The sequence below is a fragment of the Sylvia atricapilla genome, chromosome Z, assembly GCF_009819655.1.
Source record: "Sylvia atricapilla isolate bSylAtr1 chromosome Z, bSylAtr1.pri, whole genome shotgun sequence".
In the NCBI taxonomy this organism is placed as follows: domain Eukaryota; kingdom Metazoa; phylum Chordata; class Aves; order Passeriformes; family Sylviidae; genus Sylvia; species Sylvia atricapilla.
The window spans coordinates 72531211-72543971 of NC_089174.1; the positions used below are offsets into that span (position 1 = coordinate 72531211).

General features: G+C 39.3%; 1 protein-coding gene across 2 annotated transcripts in view; it reads left to right on the forward strand.

Annotated features, from left to right (window-relative positions):
- GHR (growth hormone receptor) overlaps positions 1–12761 on the forward strand; it is a 114861-nt gene that overhangs the window by 39996 nt on the left and 62104 nt on the right. The window contains exon 2 of one of the 2 annotated variants that reach the window (XM_066339786.1): positions 914–998. The gene's annotated coding sequence lies outside the window, so the exon portion shown is untranslated. Of the gene's footprint in view, positions 1–785; positions 999–12761 lie in introns of those variants that run through there. The other variant, XM_066339787.1, reaches the window with a different exon arrangement.

Below are 12761 nucleotides of genomic sequence, written 5' to 3' on the forward strand. Positions count from 1 at the left end.
TTATTTGTGGGGTTTTGCAGACTGATTTTTTCCCCCTATTTTTTTGAACAGCTTTGATACTGTGAAATCTGGTATTCAAAAGAATAGTAGTAGTAACAGTAGTCCCACCCACTAGAAATCAGATTATTGTAAATTACTCAAATAATGTGAGCACCATGTCTGACTTTTTAAAGTGCTTTTAAAAGCTGTCTTGCATGCTTGGGAAGAAGTAACTTTCCATGTTGAGTTTATGTTATTTTTCTTTAACATAGAAATGCTACTGGCTCAGAACTGTTTTGGATGCTGCTGCTGTGCCAAAATATCATGGCAGTGAAAATGTGCTTAGGAATTCAGAACATAACATGTTACTTTTTTTTATCAGTGTGCCATCTTCCTGAGACTTAGACACTGTCCTTTTAGAGGAAAATGAAATGTTATTTTCTTAATTTCACCAATCTATAAGTTACTGTGCTGTAATTTATTGTATAAAGTGGTAGTAGTAGTAGTGGTAGTAGTAGTAGTTGTTGTTCTTGTTGTTGTGGTAGTGAGATACTACTTATCCTCTTGATGGTCCATAGATTACTTCCAGGGCAGCTGATTCTCCCCAGCAATGTGCATTAAGAATACGATGATCAGTCAACTTGACCTCTGTTTGCCTTTTAAATGTATGTCCATTTTAATGTCAAGGTTAGCACGGGGTGCTGTGGCTTGGCAGTGCCTCAGTGACACGGGTTTTCAGGGCACTGCTGCAGTTTGAGTGAGAAGCCCAGGTGCTGCACTCAGGGCCGCCAAGTAGACTGCCCTGCTGGTGGCCTTCCCTGAGGGACAGCAGGACCAGGACACAGACTGGATTTTGTCATGTTGCCCTCCCACCGCAGGTGACCTTTGCTGTTCCAGAACTCATCTCTTGTCTGTTTCTCCTGTTTTCATGTAGGTGCTGGGATGGCTGGAGAAGGTCGTGATTTGCAGTCAAGCTGAGGGAGGCGTGAAGCATCATCCATCCCCTGCTGACATTTGAGGTAGTGTAATACTTTTTATCTTACCTGCAAGTGACTTTATTACCAGTGCTGGCTAAGCAGATTGATCAGTAGTATCCCTTGATGCCGTACAGGTAATCCACACAGATCCTAAGATTCATTCCTGCAGGAGGTGATAATTACAATGTTCATTATACAAAATTGTGATTGGGATCTAATTGTCATATTTTAATACCCAAAACAATGGAGATATACGAATAAAGGCTGTCAGATTCAGTCCTGATTAAATTGATGACTTCAAGCTCTTCTGTCAACCCTAGTAGCCAGCATTTCAGACATAGGGCTAGGTGACTCTCAAAAGTAGTTAAAAGCCATTTCTCCTTGTCAGAGAAAAATTATGCTGCATTATAATGAGCCATTTTGCACGTAGAGTGTTATTTAGGATATTAATTGCCTGACCTTAAATGCATGTTATTGAAACAAATAGAGAAAAAAAATCTGTATTTTTTGAGTGAGAGAGAATGCAAAAATGCCTATCAGAACATTGCAGATAACAATGATAAATCACTGTTAAATGGCACTTAGAAGTGTCATTGAATTCGAATGTACATATTGGTTCTAATTAGTGTCTTAATTCATTGGTTCTTTCATGTATTACTGAAAGCCTAATCAGAATACAGTGGGGTAAATTTGAATTGAACATCACAGAAATATGCTATTTTGTAAGGGATTCAGACTTGTGAATGCTCATGGTGTGAAGCTGAAAAGCTGTTATCTGGTGTTAAATTGCTGCATGAGACTTTACAGCTGCTATCTGTGTACTGCAGCACTTTTATGAGACTTGAACAGGCTATTCCTGTCTAAGTGTACGCAGTTGTACTGTCATTAAATAGAAGAGAAATTCTAGATACTTCTAGCTTTGGTTACAATAACAGTAGGTAAACTTTGCTATCCTATGTCTGTGTTCGTAATGTTTCTGAAACCCAGTAGTAAAACTCTAGAGTCGTTCATTGCACCATAGATCTCTGCTTGGTATATTTGTCTATACCAATTTCACCAAGAAAATTAGAAGGTCAGAACAGTGAAAAGTTACTTGTAAAAATGCTTGTAAAGTATGCATAAATTAGTCATCAGTTATGTCCTTAACCAAAGCTTTCTTTGTTGTGGTTACCATGCCTTTTCATACAGAGTTCAGCACACCTGGCAAACAGTTATGAATAACTTCTCTTATTTTATAGCTGAAACATGGCCAAACAACCATACAGAAGACTGTTTCTGTGTTCTGTTTCCCTGGCTTTCTGTGCCTAGGGAGCCATTTGATCCGTAGCTAAACTGCCCATTCCTGATTCCTCTGCGAGCAGCCTAGCACTGAAAGGACACAGCTTGGACACGGGGTCTGGCCTTGCTTCTCAGCTCCACCACAGACTCACTCGGGTTCTCTCACCCTTTGTAATCTTGCTGTTTCCTTTTCCTGTTTGTAAATGAGGGCTAATAATTATGAACTTTAAGAAGGGAGCAAAAGATCCCAATCCTGAGGAAATGCTGTTATTTGCACAGTGCTTGTCATGTTTGATGTGATGTTGATATGGTGTTACCAGGGGAGAATTTAAACCTTTTGCATTTAAGAGTGACTTGTTTTTATTCTTTTAACTATATGGATCTAGTCACTTGCTATCAAGTGTGATTACTGAAGAAAAGCTTGTGTGCAACAAGTGAACAGAAAATAAGGACTGATTTATGCATCAGGGCAATTCAAAACTCTGTCTGCTATGACATTCCACAGTTTTAAAAATGTTGGGAAAAATATATGCTCTGAGGAAGTGATTTATTGAATATTGCTGTACAATTTCTTGAACCTATTGTTGAATTTGTCATCACGCTTATGTGAACGTGGCTGCTTTCACAAGATTGGTGATTGGTAAGTGTCATACATATTTTAGGGAAAAGATGGTATCATTGCTAATGACTTCCTAGAAGAAAAGATAAAACCTTTTTATGTATAAAATATATATTTTTTTATTTTACATTTTTTAAAAGTTTTTCTTAAGATGGAAGCATTTGATCTCTCCAGAAATACAGCTTCCTGTGATATTAAATTTATTCAGTACAAGACAACAAAAAGAAACAGTCCCACTGTTTCCCTTCCATGCTGACGCTTTCCACATGGCCATGTGAGTGAGGCTGCCATTCAGAGTCCAGGGCTGAGAGATGCGAGAGTGGTTAGTGTTGTCCTGATTAAAGGGAGAGAGCCAGTTCCTTAGACTTTTGCTGACAGGCATCTGTGCAAGCAGCCTTGCCCCTGCTTCAGTATAAAAACATGTACTAAGCAAGGCTGCTGGTCAGACTTCAGAGCAGTTGTGTAATGTGCTAGATGAGAAGAGACCCCAGCAGGGTTTTACAAAACTCACTCCAGTGTCCTGCCCTTTAGTCTGCTCCTTTTTTTGAACCATATGTCTGAAATCTAGCTTGGTATGGGATTTAGATTTGTGAATAGACAGCATGGAGTCGGTTGGTGTCTGAGAAATACTTAGCGTGGTTGCGGGTCAAGGCCCAGGCTCTGGTAGTTTGTGAATTTTATCTGTAAGTATCTGTTTCCTCATGGTCCTGTGTAAAATAACAGTAGCAGCAATGGAAAAAAAATGTGAATGCACTACTTTATTTTAATGAACAGTTGAATGTGCTCCAAAGTTTCACTTTTTTAATGAGTTGGTATTGTGATGGAGTTCCTGCAGAGAAGGAAGTCGTAAAATCAGTGGAGGCAGACATGCTGTCCATTGGCCAGCCAGCGCTGGGCAGCTCTGTTGTCTGTAGCACCTGTTCGTTGCATAGTATCCCATTTTGAGCTGATCAGTACAAAATTCATGTGTTTTATGTGTCTAAAATCAAAGGTTGCAATGCTGAATTATGATTGCTTTTGTCTCTGACATTTGAAAAGTGGAATATCTGGTATGATAGGCTTACATCCACTGCATTGGTGTCAGCACAGCTGAAGAGCACAGTTCATTCCTATTGTTTGTAGAAGATCTATACACTTATTAAGAAGGTTTTTCTATTTTCCTGAGTGTTTTGGATGACACTTTCTCTCAGTTGCATTTCTTTCTGTCTTAATGCAAACTGTCAGCTTATTAGGTTTCGGTTTGTTTTTTTTTTTCATCTAGTACAGCTTTATTTTGTGCTGTTGAGATGGCAGGCAGTGTATCCACAAGACTGTAATATTCTGTGATAAGTACGTAGGGAGTTGCAGTTCATGCATCATTCTGCTGCTCGGCTGTGGTGTAAATGCAGGCAAGCTGTTTCTCTTCCTAATGTGTCCCTTTCCCTGTCTGTTAAATGGATAATGCCACTGACTCCTGTTGGAGACTGCTTCAGGATTTGCTGATGGAAAATATTATCTGGCTTAATTAAAATATCTCTTTAGAAACAGATCTGTCAAATTGCCTTTAAAATTAATATGGTTGCTTCTGTGGCTTATTTTACAGACAGTTCTTAATTTCTTAATTGGTAAAATTTTCTTAGAGGAAATGATGGGCATTAGGACAAAGGTCTGTCAGTTTCCAATGTGCATTCCTAACCACGGCCTGGCATTTCTCTTTGTCTCCATTGCAGACAGAGCCATCATTATAATGCTGTGATAGCTGTGGGAGCCCATGCAGATTTACTAGGAGGTAAACTCCCTAAACTAGTAACTGTTCAGTAGGTCATTAACTCTAGAGATTACCAGGCATGTCTGTTTGGAGTATTCCCATTAAAAGGCAGGCTGGCTTTACCACTCAGTGAGCAATCCAAACTTGTCTCCACTTCCTTAATGATCAGTTACATTTCAGAGCTGTTCTGGATTCCATCACATACCCTTCTTCCTCTCCAGTGCAGGAAAAAGGCTTTCCATGAGCCTTCCCATGAGTGCTTCTTGCTCATCAGATCTTTTTGTCTTCTAACGCGTGCTCAGCTGCCTCACAGGATAGAATCTTCCCCTCTCAAATACAAATATTCAGGAGAGACATATATAAAGAGAGAGAGATTATATAAATAATGAGCTGAGTGCTTGTGAAGGTACACCTTCAGGTTTTGTCAAAAGACAAATATGCCTGTTTGCATGTGTGTGTTAATTGCATGCAAGCATGTAGACACAAACCAGACCCCACTTGTGCTGCTTCCTTGAGAAGAATTCTTTCAGGACCTGTGATAACTGAAACAGCTAAAATAATGTCATAATTTGTTACAAAACATGAATTGGAACAATTACTTGAAGCCCATGAAAAATCAAGCCATGTGCACAGTTTGTACTTTATACTGGTTTTTAGTAAATTCTGTCAGCAATTAGTCAGTCTTCGTATATTTGGAAATACTAAACACTCTAGCCTTGGAAAAATCTCCAATTAAAAATGAGCAGCATTCTGCCTACAGCTCTTGACCAAAAAGGTGCCATCAACAGCTGTATCATAAAAATGTGTATCAGAAGTGATTGTTTCAGTATAAAGGTTTTAGAGATCCTATTTGGATGGTATTTAAAAATCCTCATATGTTTTTAAGCCACTTTGGTAAACATGGGCGTAGTTTTTCTCAATGTGAGATGCTTCATCAAAATATATTTTAAATTTCAGAGTTGAGTATTCTGTATTTTGGGTCTTACCAGCACAAGTGGAGGCAGAAGTTAACAGACTTTTAAATAATTTTATGAAAGGTTTGAATAGAGATCAACTTTCCTTCACAAGTTATTTCTTACCTCATGAAAACTTGTTTTGGCAGCACTGTGCTTATTAAAAATACTGAAAGATCTTCTCTACTTGCTGGTTTCATTCAGTATTTCTTTCAACTTTGTGCTGATTTTCACAGTTAAGGATCTAGCTCAAAATCCCTCTGTATGTCTGTATGAAGTAGTTTAAGCAGTTGTTGAATGCAGTAAACTACTTTTTGGTAGGTGTCCACCATTTATATACTCAGACTTCTGTGGACTCAAAGCACCAAATCAGCAGCAAATAGGGGAGGGAACAATGTTGGTGTGATCTTAGAGAGCACACATGGAAAGCCTACCATACTGCTTCTCATTAACACAGAACTTCTTAAATAGATAATTTTGCTTGCAGTTATTGTGAAAAACAAACAATTGCATTGAATAGGTGCGCTCATATGTTAACTCTGCATCAGTTTAACTGAAATTTAAAGTTGGCTTCAGTCTGCATATTACAGATTCAAAATAAATGAATATACATAATATTAAACTTACATAAGCTGCAGGACATACAAAACCACACTAAATTAAAATGCACTGATTACTGTTAAACCTTCTTTCAAGAAGATTATTCTTTTCTGCAGACCAACTGAGAGTAAATATGTGAGTGCTTGGAGTCCTGAGTGGCCATCCAGAAATGCACTCAGAAGTGTTTTGTCTGTCATTTACTGGCTTTCACTTACTGTGCTATTTAAGTTAATGACTTCCTAAATGCCATACAGGCTGTGTTATGTAGTCTTTAATCTGATTAGGAGCACACGAATAATTTAGCGTGCAATTAAACCATATAATTAATTTGTCTCATGATAATGAACTGTTAAGTAATTCCGTTAAAGTAAATACCAGGCCTCGAACTTAAATTTTACAACTTCCTGAAGGTGTTTGTTTCCTAGAAGAAATGGGTTTTTATATAAATACTGTTTAAAATTAAAAGCCTGCTCCCTCTGATTTTCTAAAATTGCTCTTTGAGCAAAAAATGACTGGCTATTATCAAACTGTTCCAAAATTATGAAACTCCAGGTGATCTCCAGCATAACAGAATTGGGTTGTAGCTGAGCATTTTTGAACAAAGCATTCTCAATTTCTTCCAATCATCTTGAACTCAAATCTGCCTCACAGACTTCAAAGAGCAATTTAAGGAAATCAGAGGGAGCAGGGTTTTCATATTACAGAAAAGCTCCAAGAGATCAGATGTGGATTTATTTATGATGTGTGCTGAAACCTAACTGACTGTGTTTGCCCAAGTACCAGGTAGTATGTTTTTTGAGTGATAATGCAGATACTGGCACACAGGAGAAAGCTTGCAGAGATTGTACTGACTGAACAGTGGAACTGACCTGCTGTGCAGTGATGATCCAACACCACATACAAGATGGTTGTTTATTATCAAGCATAAAGTCAATCCTGGTTTTTTTTTCCATCGTGTTCCAGCCTAAACTCCCAGTGGTGTCACACAGGTTGCTTTGCACCGTGATTCATGTGCTTCATTATTTTTCCTGGTTTCTGTGAGGTACTAAGCTCTCTCACAGTGCTAGGAGAATTACTTAGCCATATTCTTGTGTTAAATATGTAATCTTGCCTGCTTGAAATCAGATGTTACTTACTGCTTTGCTGGACTGGGTCCACACTGCTGTAGTCCTGACAGGATTTGAACTTCAGTGCTGGCAAGACACCAAAGAGCTTTTGCTTTGTGGTTTAGGGTTGTTTTCACACTTGCACATTTTTTTACAGACCTGGAAATACCATTTAATCTCTTTATGTAAAGTGTGAATAATTATCTCAGTGAAAGGTTTTTGAGTAAAACCACATCTTTTTAATACAGATTGCTAGGGTGTTGGTTCTAGATACAGACTTGGATATTTCGCTTTGCTTTCTTGCCATGATATTGGACATTAAATGGATGCAGTATATTTCTTCAAACAGACTGGAATATGCATTTGCTTCTATAAAGAAATTCTAGCACTTTTCTTTGCAATTGATTGTACAAATAACAAAGCAAAGAGCAGAATTTTGTCTTTTGGATGACTGCTAGCTAAAAAAATAACTAAAATTTAAAATTAAAAAAATCCAAGCAACCAAAATAAAAATAAACAAAGAAACAAATAAAAATGAGAAGTCTTGGAAGAATTATTACTATAGTTGAGAAAGTGTTTCTAGCTTGAAAAAATTACTGTGCTCATAAATAGGCCTGAATTTTCCTTAATGATACAATTATATGTAAAGCTGAGTATCTGCTCAGCAATTCACATCTGCGTGTTATGCAGTTAAATGTTTTCACTTTCATCTGAGATGCATATATTTCACTGCTTTGATCTGTTTTGGGGGCTGAAAGGCAAACAGAGCAATTAAGTATTTTCCAAATTCGAATTTTTTTATCTGTGTAGTAGATAGAAATTTAAGACTGTAATTGCAGTCCTCTTTTAGGATCTTTTTTCTGATGGAGAGATCTACTAATCTTAGAGCTGAGATCCTCCTTCTGTGTACCTAGTCCATTAAGTTATGGCTGTCAGAGTACAGCAATTTTTATTGTAAATAAAAATTTTATTGTAATTTTATTGTAAATAAAGAAGTAATACACCATGTGCCACAGCTTTTCTTAGACTTTTTAGCCAGGTTTTTGGAGAATGACTTTAAACAGCTTTCAGTACAAGCCCAGAGCAATGTCCAAACGTGGATTCACTGAAGGGCTTCTTAACCACATCAAAGAACTGATAATCATTTGGCCTTTTACAAGTTTAAATCAGAGTAGTTAACAGACACATCAATCCACAGGAAAAAGAAACCAACTAAAAGGACTAAAAATGTCTCTTACTATAGAGAAAAAAATAAACTGGCCGTTAAAATTAAAATTTCATATATTCTCTCTTCCAAAATTAGAAGTTTTTGTAAGAAAAAAAAAATTTAAACCCCAAGTGAGCAATTAATTCACTATTGCAATTTTAACATTTTAACACTTGAAATCACTATAAATTATTTAGCTGACATAAAGACCTAATTAACAATATAAAGTTGCCTCAGTTCAAACTAAACTCAGTAGGTTTAGTTTGTATTTATGGTGTGCTTTTTCGTTGTCCTCAAATAAAAACATGCACAGTAAGTGCAACTCTTTCTTTTATTGTTAAAAGTTTGAATTTTTTTTTAAGTGAAATGTACCCTTTTCTTGGTTAGTTAGTTTTCTAATTTGGAGTACATAGTACCACATTCTGTGTTATCATTGCTTGTTCTTTTTATTTCTGGGATAACAGTACGCAATAGGTGAATGGTGTGTTACTTCTATCAGCTGAGACAATTTGTTATTTCTGTTTCTTACTGTGTCTGAGTATAGAGCCCTGACAAGGGCTCTATGAAAACAGGCACTTGTCCAAGGGTTGCTGATGAGTTAATCAAGCCGTAATATCAGCAAGCAGGGGAAGAAGGTTTTAAGTCCATTGCAGGTTTAGATGGTGTTGATCGGAAGGGCTAAAACTAATTTCAGTTGCAGCATGACTCCATCCTGTTGGCACTCAGGGGAATGAGGGTATGCAGGCAAAGTGATTTCAGCTATGCATGATCAGCCAAAGTGATGTGAGTGTTTTTAGGCAAGCACAGAAGGATTACCTCTTGGTGCCACTGGTCATGCCCTGAAATAACTTTTAAGAAATGTCCACACTGTTGGTGGACGCAGAAGTTATTTTCACACTGTGAAAAATAAAGGCCTTTCATCCAGAAAAATTCTGCACAAGTACATGCACACATATTTGGTAGTTGCAGTAAAGAAGATTCAGGACAGACCTGGAGAGCCTGGAGTTACATTCCCTTCTCAGCACTTGCTCTTATTTGGTGGTGGATCTGCTGGTGTATATTCACATGCATGGCACTCTCTTGTGCTCTTGCCTCTTCGTAATCTCATGGAATGATGAAAGAGCAGTGTACAGAAAACTCTTCAGATTAATCCTTCACTCCGTTATTTTGTGGTTTGGTTTGCAGCAGAGAGACTACCCTTTTTTTTGTACTAGATGTAGAGATGCTGCTGTGGCAAGCAATGCTAAACTGGAAGAGGTTACTGGGGAAAAACTCTCATATTTGGAATACCCTGAGTTAATGGTGGTGGCAAAAGCAGAAGTGCCATAATAGGTGCAGCTCAATGTCTTTGTCCTCCTCCTTTCTCCTGATCCTTTCAGGTTGAGAAACTATGTAAAGGTCAGAGTCTCACTTCAAACAAGTTTTGTTTATAAGCAATGCTCCTTCTGGTTAAGGTTGAGTGTTAACATTTTTACCTGACCAGAGCAGATGCAAACAACTCAGTATGTTGTGACTAAATTGTTTCTTTTCTCAGGGAGCTTCTTAGCCCAGTTTCGCCTGTTTATGCTGACTCTGTTCACGTCCCACTGGAGAGATGTTGTGTTTAAATTCACTTGTGATTGACCTTACTCCAACATTGCTATAGAAAGGGGCCAAGATATTTTTTTCTCCTTTTTATAACTCCTGGCTCCCTTTCTGTACTGAAGTAATTAGCCTGAGCTGACCTCTAGCCAAATGTTTCTGTGGTCAAGTTTCAGCTGGCTTGAGGACAGTCAGCTGCTGTAATTTTTTTTCCTGATTTTAGCTCTGTTCATTCTTGCAAACTGCTGGAGTTGGGTAAGACGTAGAATATTTTTCTTTAGAATAGTGTATGTTAAAGACATTTGAAGAGGTTTTTTTTCCTCTGTTGAATAAGAGGCACTTAATTAGTGCCATTTGTCTTTCAGAGGCACATAGGGTAGGTGTTGGGAGGTAGATACTGCTGGATTGTAAAGGGTCAGTTTTGTCCTAATGCCTACAGAGAAGCTGTCTCTTGCTAGGTTAACACTGAAGCCTCTGGATGATCCTGTTACTATTGACTGCAAGCTCACAAGAGTGTCTTAGAGGAAGGGCAGTGGGTCATTATGCAACAGATCTTTGAGAACTTTCTGCAAGGCAGTAGTTGTCTAATGGTGATGCTGGTGGCACTTCAGAGGACTCTTCTTTCTATTCTACACCACCAAAAGTGGTATCATAATGGGACAGCTCCTGCTCTCCACCTGATTTTCTCCCATGAGACTGGAGCCATGGAGTGTAGCTCTCGCTTAATCTCAAATACTACTAGAAATGGCTGTCATAACTGCAGCCCAGCCCAGCTTTTGGTGTTTATGCTGGATGCAGAGGTCACGTGCCTGGTGCTTCACATCCCATGCAGAGCTCTGTTTTGCCTGGGTGAGGCCTTGAGTAAAAGCCCTGTCCCAAGGGCTCTGGGTTGCAGCTCCAAGGAGATAGCACAGCTCGGCATTTTACAGAGGCTGTTGCACAAAGGGTGGAGCACGATGCATCCGTATTTTCAGATGAGAAGAGTTGCTGGTTTTGAGCTCAATCCTGTCCATATTTGGTGTATTCAGAGTATACCAGTTGGATATTTTTCACAGACACAACTTATATGAATGGATAGCTCAGTGGGATATCCCATGTGGTTTTAGGCAGAGCCAGGACAGTGTTTTGTCTTGCTGAGATTCTGGCATTTGTGAGAGTCCACTGAAGAAGCATAATTTGTTTCTCTACTAGTTTTACTAGCAAAAGGGCAAGGGGTGAAGCAGCAAATTTTTTCGTCTGTGAGGTTTAAGAATGCAAATTAATCCTGTGCCCTGTTTCAGAGATCTGGTTGTTTCAGTCAAGGTCTGTGGCTGAGCAGGGAGTTTCCCAATAACTGTAGAATTGATCTTAAACCAGTAATAGCTGCTGTTAATAGCGTGGCTGTGCTCTCCCCTCTACCTTGACTCCCCATTCCCATGCCTGTGCTGCCCTGGCTCCGCCCCTAGGCTGTGTCTTTGGGGAGTCCTGATAAAACCAGTCTGGAAACAGGTTCACTACAATAAATGTTTATGGATTAATTTTAACTGGAACAATCTCCTGATGTATTTAACTGTGTTTCAGGTATGTAAACAAGTCTGCCACTGCAAGAGGGAACAGCAGTACTGGAAGAGGATTGTTTTCCTCTGCAATAACAAGACCTTACTGAAGTGCAGTGTGTTTGTTGACCTCTGTGATGTGTTTCCAGGCTCCTGGGTTAGTGCTTCAGCTGTCAAACCACTCTTCTTGGAAGGAAGCTGAGATGGCCACCAGTCAGGTGTGCAAGGATAGAAGAGATAGTCATGCTGTGACAGCTGCATGTGGGGACCTACCGTGCTCCCACCAGAGCAGGTTATAAAAAATGAAACAGTGAATGGTGGATTCTGATCACATTTGTTCTCACAGGAGGAGTCCTGTGAGGGTTTGGCCTTCTGTTTTAGCTGTTACTAGGCAGGAAGAAGTAGGAAGGCTTGGAAAAGACTGATTGGAAGATTAGCAGAGGCTGGTGGATGTGGGAGAACAGGAAATTGGGAATAGGAAGGCACAGGATGCCTGGCTACTGGGAAAGAAGTGTTGTAAATAGGGTAACATGCTCAGGTCTGTGAAAGAGAAAATAAAACTTTAGTGAGAAAGTGGAAGAGCTAAGGAGGAGAATAGACTGATGGGGTAGATGTTGCATAAGAGGAGAGGATTTGACAAACACAGAGGCACATTTTTGTAGTACATTTATTAATAACAGATAGTAAGAATCCCTTAAACAAGGGTACAGATGAAGCAGGGGGGACCAGTTGAGCTACCTGAAAATGTGGCTGATCTTGGATGAACCTTGTACTATGGCAGTGTATCTCCTCTTCTGAGAATTAGGAGGAATTTTGGCCTGTGATTTGCGTTACTAGCTTTGTCCCAGGTCTGTGATTCCAGCAGCTGCAGTTGTCACTTCTCCTGGTCCTGCTCTCCAAGTTGTCTCACTTCCACTGCCCCAAATCCTCACTAAAGCACTTCTCTTCCTTTCCTCCCTTCTTCCTTTCTTTCTTCCTTCCTCGCTCAATCTCTCCCTCCATCCCTCCCTTTGGAGTGACCCATGTCTACTTGGTGAAAGTGCTGCTGGTGCTTGGCCAGTCCAAAGAGTTCCTACAGCTCTTCTCTTCATGTAGTAGTCCCATGCCCACCCAGGCTGGCCCAGGCTTGTCAGGAGTCCTTGTCCTGATGTGTGTACTGTGGGGAGCATTTCCTGGCTT